Here is a 16,331-nt window from a genome sequence, read left to right as displayed (position 1 = left end):
ATAGTATAAAATAGGGTATAAGTTATTATTAAGGTTATTAAATTTTTAAATATTCCTGCTTTATTATTTTTAGTTATAAATATATTTTTTTACTTAATTAAAAAATTAAAAACTAATAATATCTCTGGACTTATAAAAAAGAACCTGGTATTTTTATATTTATTAAAAAAAGTTATATAAAAACTTTTAATTATACTATAATATTAAAAGCTTTTACCATGTAAGAAACTACTTTTATAACTTATTTTATTAATTATTATAATACCCCTAATATAGCTTTAGCTAAAAAGAATAAGGTATTAAAAAAATAATTAGTTAAAAAGGTTTTTACTTTTATTTAATAAGGTGCTTCCCATACAGTATTAAAATTAAATAATAATATAAAAATATATTTTAGGGTAAAAAAAGCTAGTAGCTCTAGATTTTTTTAAAAAATAAAAAAAAAATAAGTAATATTATGTTAGTAAGGTCCTATATAATAAATTTTATAGCCTAAAATATAAAAAATATAAAAAATATTAATATAAAAAATGCTAACTAGAATCTTAATTTTAAGCGTGATTTTAAATAACCTAGTGGTTTTTATAGCGTGTTAATTAATAATATTATAAATTAAAGGTATTTAAAAATTTTTATAATTTTATACTAACTATATAGGCGTAAAAATTTTTTTATAACCTAATTTAGCATGCTTTAATTTATATTTTAGTCCGGCGGGAACTAGTGTAAACATGTAAATAAAAAAGGATTTTTTTTAGCTTTTAAAAAGGTAGATAATTATATAGTTTTTATGTTAAGTTTATGTATAAAATTAAAGTTTAAATTTTAGTAAAATTAAGCTATTTAATATGCTAGCTTTAATATTTAAGAGGAGTATAGTAATATTAAAAGAAAACTTTTTAATAAATATTAAAATTATTAAGACGCGTGAATAAAAAAACGCGTTTTATAAAAAGGGGAGTTATATAAAAAAATACTAATTATTAGTATTTACCATGGCTGTTGGTTTGACTCCTGGAAGCTTTAGTAGTTAAGTAATTATTTAACTAGGATAAAATACTCCTAGGATTGTTTTAAGACATGCTACTATTTATTAAACTTAATAAGGTAATATAATAAGATAATAGTAAGTTAATTTATTAAGTGGCTATTTTAAATGCTCCTAAAGTAAATACGCTAAGTTAACCCTAACTAAGCAGGCAGGAAGAACAAGGTGTAGATACATGATAAAAGAAACAAGAACATAACAATAATAAACCCTTTAAAATTAAATTTATTATTAAAAAGTAGGTATATTAGCTCCGGTTTACTAGTATATATAATTAATTAAAAATTTATTTAATATTTTATATTTTTTAAAGCTATTTATAGAGTAAGACAAGCCTAAAAAAGGTAATTATTAACTACCAAGTTAGTTAATAAAAAATTAAAAAGTTAAGGCTATTCTTAAAAAATAATATATTTATAAATATAATAAATTTTTTATTAAGTAAAAGGGCTGGCCTAGCTATAAAAACTTATAAAAACTATTTTTTAATTTTAAGTATGCACAGGAAGCCCTGGTAAATTATAAAAAACTAGCTATAATAATATTAGTTTATTACTAGTTTAAAAAAAGGTAATAATTTTACTAAATTAAATACCTTTTTTTATTAGGTTTTAAGGTTTAATATACTACTAGTATTATTAAATAATTATTAAATTATTACCTAAATATTATTAATTACCTATAGCTTTAAAAAGGGGTATAAAATTTTTTATTTTATAAAATTTTAAAATTATACCCAAGGCTATAAATAAAGTAGTTACCTTTTTTATTTTTTATAAAATTTTAAAATTTAATAAATTATAGCTAAACCGCTACTAGCTTAGTATTAAAGCTTATTCTAAATTATAATTTAAAATAAAAAACTATATTTATATTAAAGTTAAAGTGTTAAAAAAAAGGCTTTTTTATTTTTTTTTTTAAAAAAAATAATAACTAACTAGGTAGTAAAGGCTGTAATAAAAAATTATTATTTAGTATCAAGGGTAAAAGCAGGGGCCTTTACTAATATTTTTTTTAATTTTTTTAGGGTGCACGGCGGCCATGTCTTTTAAAAGAAAATATTAAAAATTTAATAAATATTCTAGCTATTATTAAAGTGGGCCGGGGGCTATTTAAAAATAAGTTAAAAGCTTTATATAAGCTTTTAAATAATTATAGCTAATATTAATATAGCCTAAACCTTAGTACTTATTTTTTTATTATAAGCCTTTATTACTAGCTTAACTTAATATATAAATATATTTTAATAAAAAATATACTTATTAGGGTTAGTAGGATTTATTTATTATAAAAATATAATATTTACTTTTATATAAAAAAGTAATAAAAAATAGCTGCCCTTATTAATTATATAGTAAAAGTAGTTATATTTAATTATTAAATAAATATATTAATTAAGGCTATTAATTAACTTATTATTTTTATATACTTAAATATATTTTATGTACTAAAAGCAAACCTATTTTTTATTAATTAATATTTATACTAAAGCTGTTTTACTAGCAAATTAATTAAATATAAAATATACTTATAAAAAAGGTTAAAGGCCGGTGGAGAAAAAGTGCAAGAAGGTAGTAATATAAAACTTATAATAAGGGTATTAATAATAATAATAGCTAGTATAGTATAAAATAAAGCAGGAAAAGGTAAGCTAGTAAGTACAGGGGTAATAATTAAATAATAAAATAGTTACTTTTAAGTTAAAAGTTAATATATTTAATAAAGTGCTAGTAAAGCGCCACTAGTTAATAATTATTATAATAAAAATAATTTATTAAATTAGCACCCATGTTTTTACTATATATTTTGAAGGATTTTATTAAATACTAGTTATACTAGCTATTGCTATTATTATTACTACCTAAAAATTAATTAAAATTAATATTATTAAACCTAAAAAAACATATATATAGCAAGAAGATTAAGAATAATACAGGCTTTTTAAAGTTAGTAAAAAATATTATATTAAATAGGTTTTATAATTATATTAAGAAAGGTGTAAGGGGCAGGGGCAGGGGCTTTTTAAATTATTATAATTATAATTAAATATTTTTTTTTACTTTTTATAAAGCAAGGGTAGCGCCTAAAAATTTTTTATATTTAGTTATAATAAAAAAAGGTAATTTTTATTTAATAAAAATAAATAAGTTTAAAAGTTTATAAAGTTATAAATTATATTATAATTTATACTTTTATACTAGGTATTATTAAAATACTGCCTTTCCTCTTTTAATTATAAATAAATATTATATTTTATTTAAAGCACTATAAATAATAAAAATAATATATTAATTTTAATATATTAAATAATACTTTAATAAAGTTAAAAGTAGTAATAATAAAGCTATATTTAGTATTAATATTAATACTAATAATAGTATTTTATTATTATTATTTTTTAATTTAGCAGCGGGTTGCGGATAACCCTTTAATTTAAAAAAGAATTATTAGGGCTAATATTTTTTTATTTAATATTATTAAAGCTAATTTATTATTAATTTAAAGTTAATACTTTAAGTAACTTAAACTTTAACCTTAAGCTACTAAGGCTTAATATATTTTATTATTATATTAGGTTATATAACTTAACTAGGTTATTTTTATTTAAGGTTTTAATTATTAATTAAATAAGGCTAGGGTAGGCCTTAAGTATAAGCCTAAGTTAAAATTTATATATAAAATATTTTAAATCTATATTTACTTTTTAATTAAAAATAGCTTAAGCATAGCTTAAAAATTTATAAAAATAGTTTTAAGGCTAGCTTTTTTCCTAAATTTTTAAGTAATCTTTTTAGTATTATTTAGCAGGGTTTAAAATACCTTATTTTTATTAATTAAATTTCTTTATTAATATTTTTATTATTAGTAAAGATCTTTAAGACTTGTCGGTCTTACAACTTTCCCTATTTTTATAAATTTTAAAATATATAAAAATAATATAAATTAATAGTTTAAGGTACTACTTAATACTAAGGTTAATATTAAGTTTAGTCTAGTTTAATATTTACAAGAATAAAAAATTAAAATAAATGCTAATTATATATTATAACTAGTTGTGGCGGTACAGGCCACATCCCAGGGGTACAGGTTCTGCCCCGTACTACTGCCCTATTATATAATATATAAATACTTTAGCTGTTCCGCGGCATGGCCTTAAATAACAAGACTTTATATATTATATATTATATTTATACTTGCTATTATAAATAATAGCATGTTTATTAAAAACAGGGTTTAATGTTTTTTTTTTAAGTTAAGTAACCACTTTTTTTACCTAAAATTATTAAAAAGAATTTTTAGTAACTAACCTTTATTATTATTAAGCCCTTATTTTTAATATTATTTATTACTAACTTTACTACTTATTATTTACCTTTATTAAATCTTTACCTAACTTTTAAATTAATATTACCAAGCTATATATACCCCTTTTTATATTATTTTATACTTTTTTATACTTTTTTTTTTTAGCTGCGTTTAATTAATAGCTTTTTTTATAAAATAACTATATATTATAACTTATACTTACCTAGAGTAACACGCGGTTATATAATTAATTTTATAATATTAAAGGTAGTAAAGCGCGGTAATTTAAGAAATAAAACTTAAAATTTTAAAACTACTTATAATATTAAAGCCTAAAAATAAAAACATTATTATATATATAGCTAACTTAATTAATTTTACTATTTAATTAAAAAAGTTTATTAAAATAAAACACGGGAGAGTAAAAAACATTATAATATTAATATAAAAAAATTAAGTTTTTAACAAGCTTTATAATATTACTAAAGTAAGTTATAAAAAAATACCTAAAAATAATAAGCTTTACCTTTGCCTTTTTTATTAAACTAGGTAATTAAAAATACTAAAATATTTAATACTATAGTAAAATTATTTATAAAGAAATCTAAATAAATTTTATATAATCCCTAATTTACTTTATAAAGCCTACCTAACTTGCTGTTTGCTTTGCTAATAAAGAATATAAAAACTATTTTAACTGCTTTAGTAGTAATAGTAGCACTAGTAATTATTAAACTAGTAATTACTAAACTAAAAAATATATATTTATTAATTTCTAAGCCTATTATTTTATTTAAACTATTTTATACCTTTTTACTATCTTTCCTTGCTTTACCTAGTTTATAATAGTATTAAACTTTATTAAAAGGTTTTATACCCTTGCTAATATAAAGTTATTTTTTATTTACTTTCTTATTATCTTTAAGTGCGAGTTTACTAGTAAAATAATAAGTAAAAAAAAGGGAATTAAACAAGGCGCTTTAAAAAATAAGATAAGTTAATAATAATTAATGTTATGTTCGCGCGGGTTCTTGCTTACTTGGTTTTTTTTTACTTAGTTATTACTAAGTTAGCTATATTTATATTTAAAGCTTTTAAAATAGCTATTAATAAAATTAACTTACTATTTTATTATATTACCCCCCTTTAGGTTAATAAGTAATAGTATATTTTTAAAAAAATTCAAAAAATATCCTAGTTAAACATTTACTTAACTCCTGGAGTTTTTAAAAGTTAAACTAATAATTATAGTAAATATTAATAATTAATATTTTTTATAACTTTTTTTTTACCCCGCTTTATAAAACGCGTTTTAATAACTTTTAATATTTATTAAAAAGTTTTTTAAATTAATACTTGTTGTGGTCGATCCCACGCCACGGTTGCTTACTCAGAGCTTAGTCACCTACATGTAGTTAGTCGGCCTCAGAGCCATTCTTAGATAATCATCAACATCTTCTTCAGTCATTATGACATTCCTTCAGGTGTCGCCTGACGCTGCCACAACAATACTAGCCTATTTTTTTTAAACTTTAAAGCTAAAATATTAAATAGCTTGCTTTTACTAAAATTTAAATTTAAATTTTATATATAAGCTTAATATAAAAATTATAAACCTAGCTATTTTTTTAAAAGTTAAAAAAGATTTTTTTTTATTTATATAGCTATTTTAGTATTTAGCTAATTAAAAAATTAATTAAAGTATTTTAAATAAAGCTATTAAAAAGTTTTTATAATTATTTAGATATTTTAAAATTATAAAAAAATTATAATACCTTTAATTACCCTTATTTTTAGTTAAAATATTAAAAAAGGCTTTAGGCTAGTTATAATTATACTTAAAATTTTAATTAAAATTTTTTTTATATTTTTTATATTATAACTTATAAAATTTACTATGCAAGAGCCTATTAATATAATATTACTTATTTTTTTTATTTTTTAAAAAAAAATTAAAGCTATTTACTTTTTTTTAATTATATATTAAAATATACTTTTATACCCCTACCTAGCCTTAATATTATATAATAAGCACCTTATTAAATAAAAGCTAAAATATTTTTAATTAATTATTTTTTTTATTATATTATTTTTACTAGCTAAGGCTATATTAAAAGTATTATAATAATTTATAAAATAAGTTATAAAAGTAGTGCCTTATATAATTAAAGCTTTTAATTTTATAATATAATTAAAGGTTTTTATACTAAAACTTTTTTTAATAAATATAAAAATATTAGGATCTTTTTTTATAAGCCTAAAAATATTATTATTTTTTAATACTTTAGCTAAGTAAAAAAATATATTAGTACCTAAAAATAATAAAAAAATCCTATATTAAAAAAGTAAAAAGCTTAGTAACCTTAATAAAAATAATAATATATATTATATTTTATACTAAGTAAAAGTATAAATTATTTTATTTTTTTTTTAAAAAATAATATATTTAAAGTAACTAATATTAATAAATTTTTTTATTATAATAAGGGCCTAGGACAAGGCTATAATAATTTAAAAAGGCTAAACCTATTTAATAATTAACTATTATTAATAGCTAATATAATAGCTTAAATTTTACTTAATTAATAATAAATAAATAATTATATAAAAGTAATAAAAAATATTATAAAAAACTTTTAAAAGCTTATAAATTAAAAAAAGAAATATAGTAGCTAATGCTAATATTAATTTTAAAGTAAATAAAAATATAAATTATTTTAATAATATATAATAAAATAATTAGCTAGCTAAAAATATTTTAAGAAATAGCCTTATAAATATTTTAAATAGTAAAAAAAAAGGTTAAACAAGAATTAGAATAATATAGCTCAAGGTAACTTAAATAATAATTTAGGTAATAATAATCATAATAATAATAATAATAATAATTTTAATAATAATAATCTTAATAATTTTTAACCTTAAAATAAATATTAGCAACGCAGGAATATTTAATAAAAAAATAAATAAAATTACCCTGTTAATAATAATAGTGGTAGCCCTTAGCAAATTAATAAAATTAAATACTTTAATTTTAATATTTTAAAAAATATTTTAATTAAACACTTTGGCAGAAAAGTTTATTATAAAAATATTAATATTTTTATAAATTAGCTTAAAAATATTATTAACTATAAAAAATTAATAATTAAAATAAATATATAAGCTATACTTTAGGGATTAGCCCTAAATTAATTTATTTTTAAGCTAAAAGTTTTTTAAAAAAAAACTTTAAAAAGGCTAAATTTAAAAAGTGGCTAATTTACCTAAATAGTATAAAAATTTTATTCCCGCATTTTTAAAGTAAGGTTTAAAGTTAATTTTTTTATTATAGCTTTAGTAATTTATATAATAAAATAACCTTTAAAAAATTTATTTAAAAAATTATACACGCATGCAAAGCTATAAAAATAAATAATATATATTTTTAAATAATAATTATATAGTGTGCCTTTAAATCTTTATTAAATTTTTTTTTAACTAAACAAGGACATGATCTTAGGCTAGTTTATTAAACAAATTAAATTTAAAATTATTACCTAGTAGGATTTAGTAGCCTAGTATATAAAAAATTATTACTTTATAAATATAGGTAAAGCTTAATACCCCTAAAAAATAATAAACCTAAAAATATTATTTTTTATAAAAGCTTTTTTAATAATATTAAATAATTTATTTATATTTTAATTTTTATTTACTTTAAATAATAAAACCCTTAGTTATAATAATAAAACCCCTAGCTATAATAAAACCCTTAACTAGTTTAATAATAAAAAAACTTTTATTAATTATTTTTAGCTTAAGGGTAAATTTAATTATTTTATTAATAATAAAATAAAAAGCCTAGCGCTTTTTAACCTAGTTAACTTTAAATAATTAATAAACCTTATAATTTACTTATTTTATAGGTATAATTATAATAATAAATAGCTAGATTTTTTAAAATAGGTATTAATAATATTAATTAATAATTATAAAATTAATAATAAGCTTAACAAGCCTTTTATATAGCTATAAAAAAATAAAAAAAATAAAAGATTTAATAAAATAGCTAATTATATTAATAAAAGGGCCCTTAAACTAAATATTTATAAGTCGCGTTTGTATACTATGGTAAGCTTAGGAGAACATAAATTACTATAATAAAAAAGGTGTTGTGTATTTATAATAGGAACTAATTACTAATTTTTTAAATTAAAGTTTTAAGTTAAACTTAATATTTTATATATTATATAACTAGCCGCCGCCTTAGCACGCGGCTAGTTTAATATTAATATTTTTTATTTAATAGCTTTAAGCCGCTAGATTATATTATTATAATATTATATAATTATAATACTATAATAATAATAATAATACTTTTTTTAAGTAATTACACCCTTGTAATTTATAAATTTATATTTATATTTTATAAAATATAATTTAAATTATAAATTTTATTAAATATTATAAAATAAGTTATTTTTAAGTTTATAAAGTATTATAATTCGCGTGTAATTTATATTTAAAATTAAGTATAAAAAATTAATTTAATTATTTTACTTTACTTTTAAATTTAAATATAGTATTATTATTTATAATAGCTAGGTATAATATTTTAGTTTTAATACTAAAGCGCCCTTATAATTTTTTTTTTAAGTTTTTTTAATAATTTAATTAAAAATACTTATTATAAGTATATACCTTTTTATTATATTTTTATTACTTTTTAATTATTTAATAATATTTTTAAGGTTAAAATACCTTATATTTACCCTTTTTTATATTTTTTAAGTATTATATTATTTATTTTAATAATATTAATTATATATTAATATTATTAGGCTTATATATTTTATTTTATTTTATACTTAATTTTTATAATAAAGTTTTAAGCTTTAAATAACTAAATTTTCTTATTTTTATACTTTTTTTAATACCTTTAATAGTTATTTATAATATATAATTATTTTATTTTAGCTATTAATATATTATTATATTAACTTTTTATTTACTTTTTTTTTATATTTTACTATATACTTACCTTTTTAATTTAATTAATAAGCTTTTTATATTTAACTCTTGTTATTTTTATATTTTTAAAATTATTTTTAATAATTAAATTAAATATAATTTACCTTTATTATAGCCTTTATTATATTATATATTTTTAATTTTATTTTTTTTAAAGTCTCCCATGCTTGCCCTTTGCTTTTATATTTTTTTTATTTTAATATTTAATATAGTTTTATATCACGCTTTAAATATTATTATTAATAATTATTTATTTTATTATAATATTTTATTTTATATTTTTTTATTATAATAATTAGGTCTTAGTTTTAGCCTTTACTTTTTATTTTATTTTTAATATATAAAAATTATATTTTCCTGCCCTTTACTTATATATTAATAATTATTAATATATTAGCTATTAAAATAACTTAATTTTATTATTTACATGCCCTTATTATTATTATTATTTTTATTACCTTTATTACCCCCGCTGCCCTTGCTAATAAAACTTTTATTAATATTTTTTTTACTAGCCCTGGGCTTTATAGCTTTACCACTTAATTTTTATATTTTATAATATATAATATATATTATTATTATAGGGTGTTATAATAAAAATATATTTATTATAAATATTATAATAAAAGCCCTTATATATAATTACTTAAAAAGTAAAAAATATTAATTTTATTATAATAATAAAAAGGTGCTTAAAAAGTATATAATTATTAATATTACCCTAGTAGGTAATTAGCTATAAAACATTTTAAATATTACTAATATCATGCGTGTAAAAGCTAGTAATTTATATACTTATAAAAAGCTTATTACTTTAAGGGCAGTTTATTAAGTATTTAAAGTAATTATTAAGTAAATTACTATAATTAATAATATATAAATAGCTAACCTTATAAGTATTATTATACCTATAGTTAACTTTACTTTATAAATTAATACCCTTTTTAATAAAAGTAATAATTTATTATATAAGTTAGTCCCTTTTTTATAATATTATTATATTTTAATTTACTAATTTATTATAATAATTTTTTTTTAATTTTTAAACCTTTTTTTAGCGCTGCTTTAATAGCTATAATTTTTTTATACTAGTATAGCTTTAGCTATTAAATATATATTTATATATTTTAATTTATATTATATTATATTACTAATTTTTTTATAAATTTTTATTATTTTTAGTACAGGGTTTACTGCGCTTTAATACTTTTAAAAATTTTTATTAAAATTATTTTTATATTAAATATTAGTATTAGCGCCCTTGTAGGCTTAATTTTTATTTTATATATATTAAGTATTACGCGCCGCGCGGCTTAGCTATTTATTTAAGTTTTTTATTATTTTTTTTATTTTATTTTATGTTTTTATTTTTATTTATTTTTTTTTATTAAAAGGCCCTGCGGGCGCTGCTAATTAATAAAAATAATATATTTTTTTTATAAGTGCGCGTAGGTTATAAATATAAATATTTATATTTAGTATTTTTTTTTACTTTATATAATTTATTTTTATAAGTTTTTTTAAAATCTTTAAATATTATAGTTTTAGTTATATAAGCTTTTAATTTTTATGTATTATTTTTTATATTATTTTATTTTTATATTATTTTATAAGGTATTATACCTCGTTCTTAAATTTATAAATATTAAAATTTTTTTAATAAAATATTTTTTTTATTATTTACTAGTATAAGGCTAATATTTAGCGCTTAAAATAAGTTATTATAATAAGGTTTTAAAAGTATAATATAAAAAATATTATATAATTATTATATATTTAGTATAAGTAGTAGCTTATAAAATTATTTTTTTTATTTTATAATTACTAAAAATAGGCTAATAAATATCTTACTTAATTTATAATTTAGTCTTGCTAACTTATTATTTTTTATATAAAATATAATATAATTATTAATTTTAAAGCTTATTTTTTTTTATATTTTTTATTATATTAAACTACTATAGCTTTTTTTAACTTTTATAATTATTTTTTAAAATTTAATTTTTAATATATAATTAGGCCCCTTAATATTAATATATATAATTATTTTTAAATTTATAAAAGCTTTAATAAGTGTGTAACCTATAAATTACTTATATATATTATTATTTATAAATTATATTATTTTAATTTATTATGGTTAATTATCCTAGTGCTAGTTAATATAAGTATAAAAATAGTATTTAAAAACTTGGTTTTACCTTTTAGTTTAATTATTTATTTATAAGTAATATATAATAAATAATTTTTATTTTATACCTAGGCAGTGGCTTAGTATAGCCTAAAATATATTAATAAAAAAACTTTTATAATTATTAACTATATTTTTTAGTATATTAATAAAATAAAAAATATTATTTATAAGGGTATTTATAAGTTATTTTATGTTAATATTTTTTAAGTATAAAATATATTATATAAATTATTGTGGTTGATCTGGCTAATGCCACACCACGTGATGCTTAGTTATAGCTTAGTTATATAAATAAAAGATAGTTAGCCCCTGGGCCATCCTTAAATAATTATTAATATTTTTATTTATAGTTATATTAACTTTTATCCAGGTGTTACCTGGTTATTTTATAATAATAATAGCATGTTTTTAATTATAATTTAAGGTAAAATTTCTTTTTAAAAAATTTTAAAGTATTAGCAAGCCTTCAAGCCCTATAGTATTAGCCTCCTGGCAAGCCTTTACTATAATATTAAATATTTATATTTTTTTATTATTTAACTTCTTAACTTTTTAAAACTTTTTATATATACTATAATTCCTAAATTCTAATACTTTTAATAAATATAATTTATTAACTTATAATTTTTTTAAGCTAACTAGGTAACCAGGTAGCTTAATAGCATTATAATATAAGTAGTAATATTATAAACTTTTAAAAGTTTTTTTAGCTACTATATTTAGGTAAAAACACCTAGATTTAACTATTTAGCTTTATATTTTAGTTATTTAATTTTATTATATAATTATATTATTATTATACCCGCGATAATACACTTTTAAATTATTAAAAAAATTTTTCCCGCTTATATTATTACTATCCTTTTTTAATAACTTATATAAAATTATTATAAATATATATAATTTTTATTATTATTTATAGCACGGGTACACTAGCAAGATTTTGTTAAAGTATTTAACTTAAGTAAAATTTATTTTTTTATTTTATTTAAATAAAAAACTAATTACTATTAGTAAAAATTAGTTAAAGTATATAACTATAAATTTTTTTTAAATAACTAAATTTACTAATTTTAAGGCCTAATAGTAGCTTATAAATAATTATAATTTATAGTTATAATTAACTTTTATTTTAATTTTACCTTTTTTTTAAAAAAAAAAAATAACGTACCTTTAGCCTTTAAATATAATAAGTTAAAACTTTTAACACCTTTATGCCCTATATTTATAATATTTATATTTTTTATTTTAAAATTAACTGCAATTCCTGCAAGCATAAAACCTTTTTTATTACTTAATATATTTTAAATACTAGGTTTTAAAAAATTATTAAAAAAAATTATCTTTACCCTTACCTTTGCTATTATTTAACTTTTTAAATCTTTTTTAGTTTTTTTAAAAATATATTTATTAAAAATAATAAAACGCGCTTTTTAGTTTTAAAACCAGTGTTAATACTAAAGGTTTTAAATATTTAAATTAATAATATAGTAAGAAATAAAGCAGCTAGTAATAGTGTAAAAAGACCTGGTTTTACTAGTTTTTTTTAATAATAATTAATAATATTAACTACTTTAATAGCACAGGCAGTAATAAATACTAATTTTAATAAAAATATTATAAATAATAAGTAGCAGGAAGTAAAAATTAATATAAGATTTTTTTACTAAAAAGCAGCTAATATTAGATTTTTTTTACCTAAATATACCACTAAATTAGGGTTTTAAAATAAAGGTTAAGTAAAATAACAAGCCTTATTTTTATAATATTTATATATTTATAACTTAAATCCGCAGTGCTTTAAAAACTAGGAGTATTTTTAAAATATACTAAAATTTAAAAACATGTTTGCAAGGCAAAGCTGCATGTTAATATAATTTAAAGCTTAATTAAATTTAGTATAAAAAACTAAGTATATTTAATAATATTAAAAATAATATAAATAACTTAAAAAAAAATTAAACTACTAGCTAGTAAAATAAAATCTAAATTAAATAATTTATATTACATGGTAATTAATATTTAGGCCAGGCGTTTACTTATAACTTATATATTTAATATAGTAGTGTTAATAAAATAATATAAAAAGTTTAATTATAAATTTTTACTAGTATTAAAAGCTTAGTAAAATTTAAATATTCCCTTGCGGGATATTATTAATAAGCCTTTAAAAAAAATAATATAACTATCTTAAAATTTATAGGGATTTTATAAAAAAAGTAAACTAATTAATTTAATAAGTTTTAGCCACGTGGGCATTAACTAGTATAATAAGCCTTTTATAAATATATTAAATAATATTTTTATAATAATTAAACCTAACCCTAGCACGCTTTAATTTAGTGTATAAATCTAAATTTTTAATACTATACTTAGTAAAAATTTTTTAATAAAAATAAAACCTACTAGCTAATACTTTATAAAATAATTAGCTTAAAATAAGTAATGCTTAAAGCGCTTAAGCGCCCCTGTAAAATTAATAATATTTTTAAAATTATTATTTTTAAAATTAATAGTATAATTAAAATTAGTAATTTTATTTTTAAAATAAAAACTTTTAAGGCTACTAGTAATAATAGTAGTACTAGTAATAACTATGTTAAAATAATAACTAAAAAATAAATAATAGTTATTATGCTAGGACCTACCATGCTAATAGCTTTACTATATTAAATTTTAAAAAAAATACTAAAAAATAACTAGTTTATGCTAAATATTTAAGTAAGCAAAGTATATATATTTTAAAAAGTTCTAGCTAATAAATATAATAGCTTTAAAAAATATAATTTTAAGAAAGTATATAAAGTTAACTATTATATATATTATTTTATATTTTAATTAAATAATAAGCTATACAAGCACCTTTTTATATATACTAATAATAACTTTACTATATATTATATTTTCCCTAGTATACTAATTATTAAATCCCTAAAGCTTATTTTTTTTTGCTTTATTAAAACTTTTTTTTAAAAATTAAAAATACGCCTTGGTAAAGGCGTTTTTACTATTAATAATACTTTTTATTAAATTTATATTAATTTAGAATTAATACTTACCTTAATTAATAAGGTATTTTTTACTTAAAATTATTTAAATATTTTTATATATTAATGCTTGTTATTAATTTTATTATAAAAAATTGAATTAGGATTTATAAATTAGTTTATTTACTTATTAATTTATTTTAAGGCAAAGCAAGTATATAAAAATATTTTAAAAAATATTATAATAAAAATAATAATTAAAATTTACCCTATATTATATTTAAAAGCTAATTTATTAATTAATATTAATAGCCTTGCTCCACATAGTGTAATAATAAATTTAAATAAAAAATTTTTTTAAATTATTACGTGTGGTAATATAGTAATTTTTATTATTATTATATTATATTTTTATTATTATTAACCTTAGCAAGTATATACCGCGGACTAAATAGTAATATAATTATATTTTTTTAAAAAAATACTAATTTAATTATGTATTAACCTTTTAAAAAACAAGTATTATTTATTTAAATTTTATTAATAAAAATAATTATTTTTATATACTTATATAGTAAATAGTAGCTTTAACTTAATTATAACTATTAATAATATAAACTTACTAGTACTACTTAAAAAAGGCACCTAATTAAAAATATTAAAATTTAAGATATTTAAAATTTATTAATTAAATGCTATAAATACTAGTATATATAAAATATATTTTTTTATATTAGTAAAGTTACTACTAAAATCTTATAATCCTTTTATACCACCTTTAGTAAATAAATCTTTTTAAATAAAACTAAATAATAATATTATAATTTATAAAAATATAAAAGTAATTATAACTTTTAAAGCTTTAGTACAGGAATTTATAAATATATAAATAAATAAGTAAATAATAAATATTTTAAAAAAAATTAAATACGCATGCATTTTAAACCCGGCTAAAAAAATTATTTTTAAAAAAAAATAATTAAAGTTTATTTTTAGCGTGTTATAACTAATAAAAAGTTAATAAAGTATATAATAAATTATATTAATAAAAAAAATAAAAAAAAATAACTAGTATTACCCTAATATTATAGCCTGTTTTTATTATTTATAAACTTAATAAAATTAATAAAACCTCTAGCTAGCTAGTATAAAATATTTATTACTTAAATAAATAATAAGTTAAAAATATATATTTTTTACTTATATAAGTAAAAATACTAGCAAAAGTTATTAAAAATACTTTTATTTTTATTATTAATAGTATATTTATATTTTATTAATAACCTTTTTATTTATTAGCCTAGATATACGCAATAGTAATATTATATAAAAAATAGGAAATATTATTAGTATATTTAATAGGTTTTATTAATAATATTACCTATATTTAATATAATATTAATAACTATTTTTAGGTACAATAAAAATTCCTGCGTGCTTATATTAATAACTTTATTATATATTTACCTATTTTTAATAATTATTTTTAATATTTAAAGGTGTTTTTATTAAAATACTAAGAATTAAAAAATTTTTTAAGCCCTAAAAAAACCTTTTTAGGCTTTTTATTTATTACACTATTAGGTAAAAATATTTTATTACTTAGTTAAATAATAATTATAAATAAAATTAAGGCGCTAGTTTTTTTAAAATTTTTTATTACCTTAGCTAATTTAAATACCTATATTAATATAATAAACTAGTTTTTTAAATATATTTTTTATTATATAGCTAAAATAAAACCTTTATAATAATATAAAATAATTTTTTTAAAAAAATATTA

This window comes from Aspergillus mulundensis (genome assembly GCF_003369625.1).
Source record: "Aspergillus mulundensis strain DSM 5745 chromosome Unknown scaffold_20, whole genome shotgun sequence".
Taxonomy (NCBI): domain Eukaryota; kingdom Fungi; phylum Ascomycota; class Eurotiomycetes; order Eurotiales; family Aspergillaceae; genus Aspergillus; species Aspergillus mulundensis.
The sequence above is the reverse complement of the archived record's forward strand: the minus strand, read 5'-3'. Positions refer to the sequence as shown.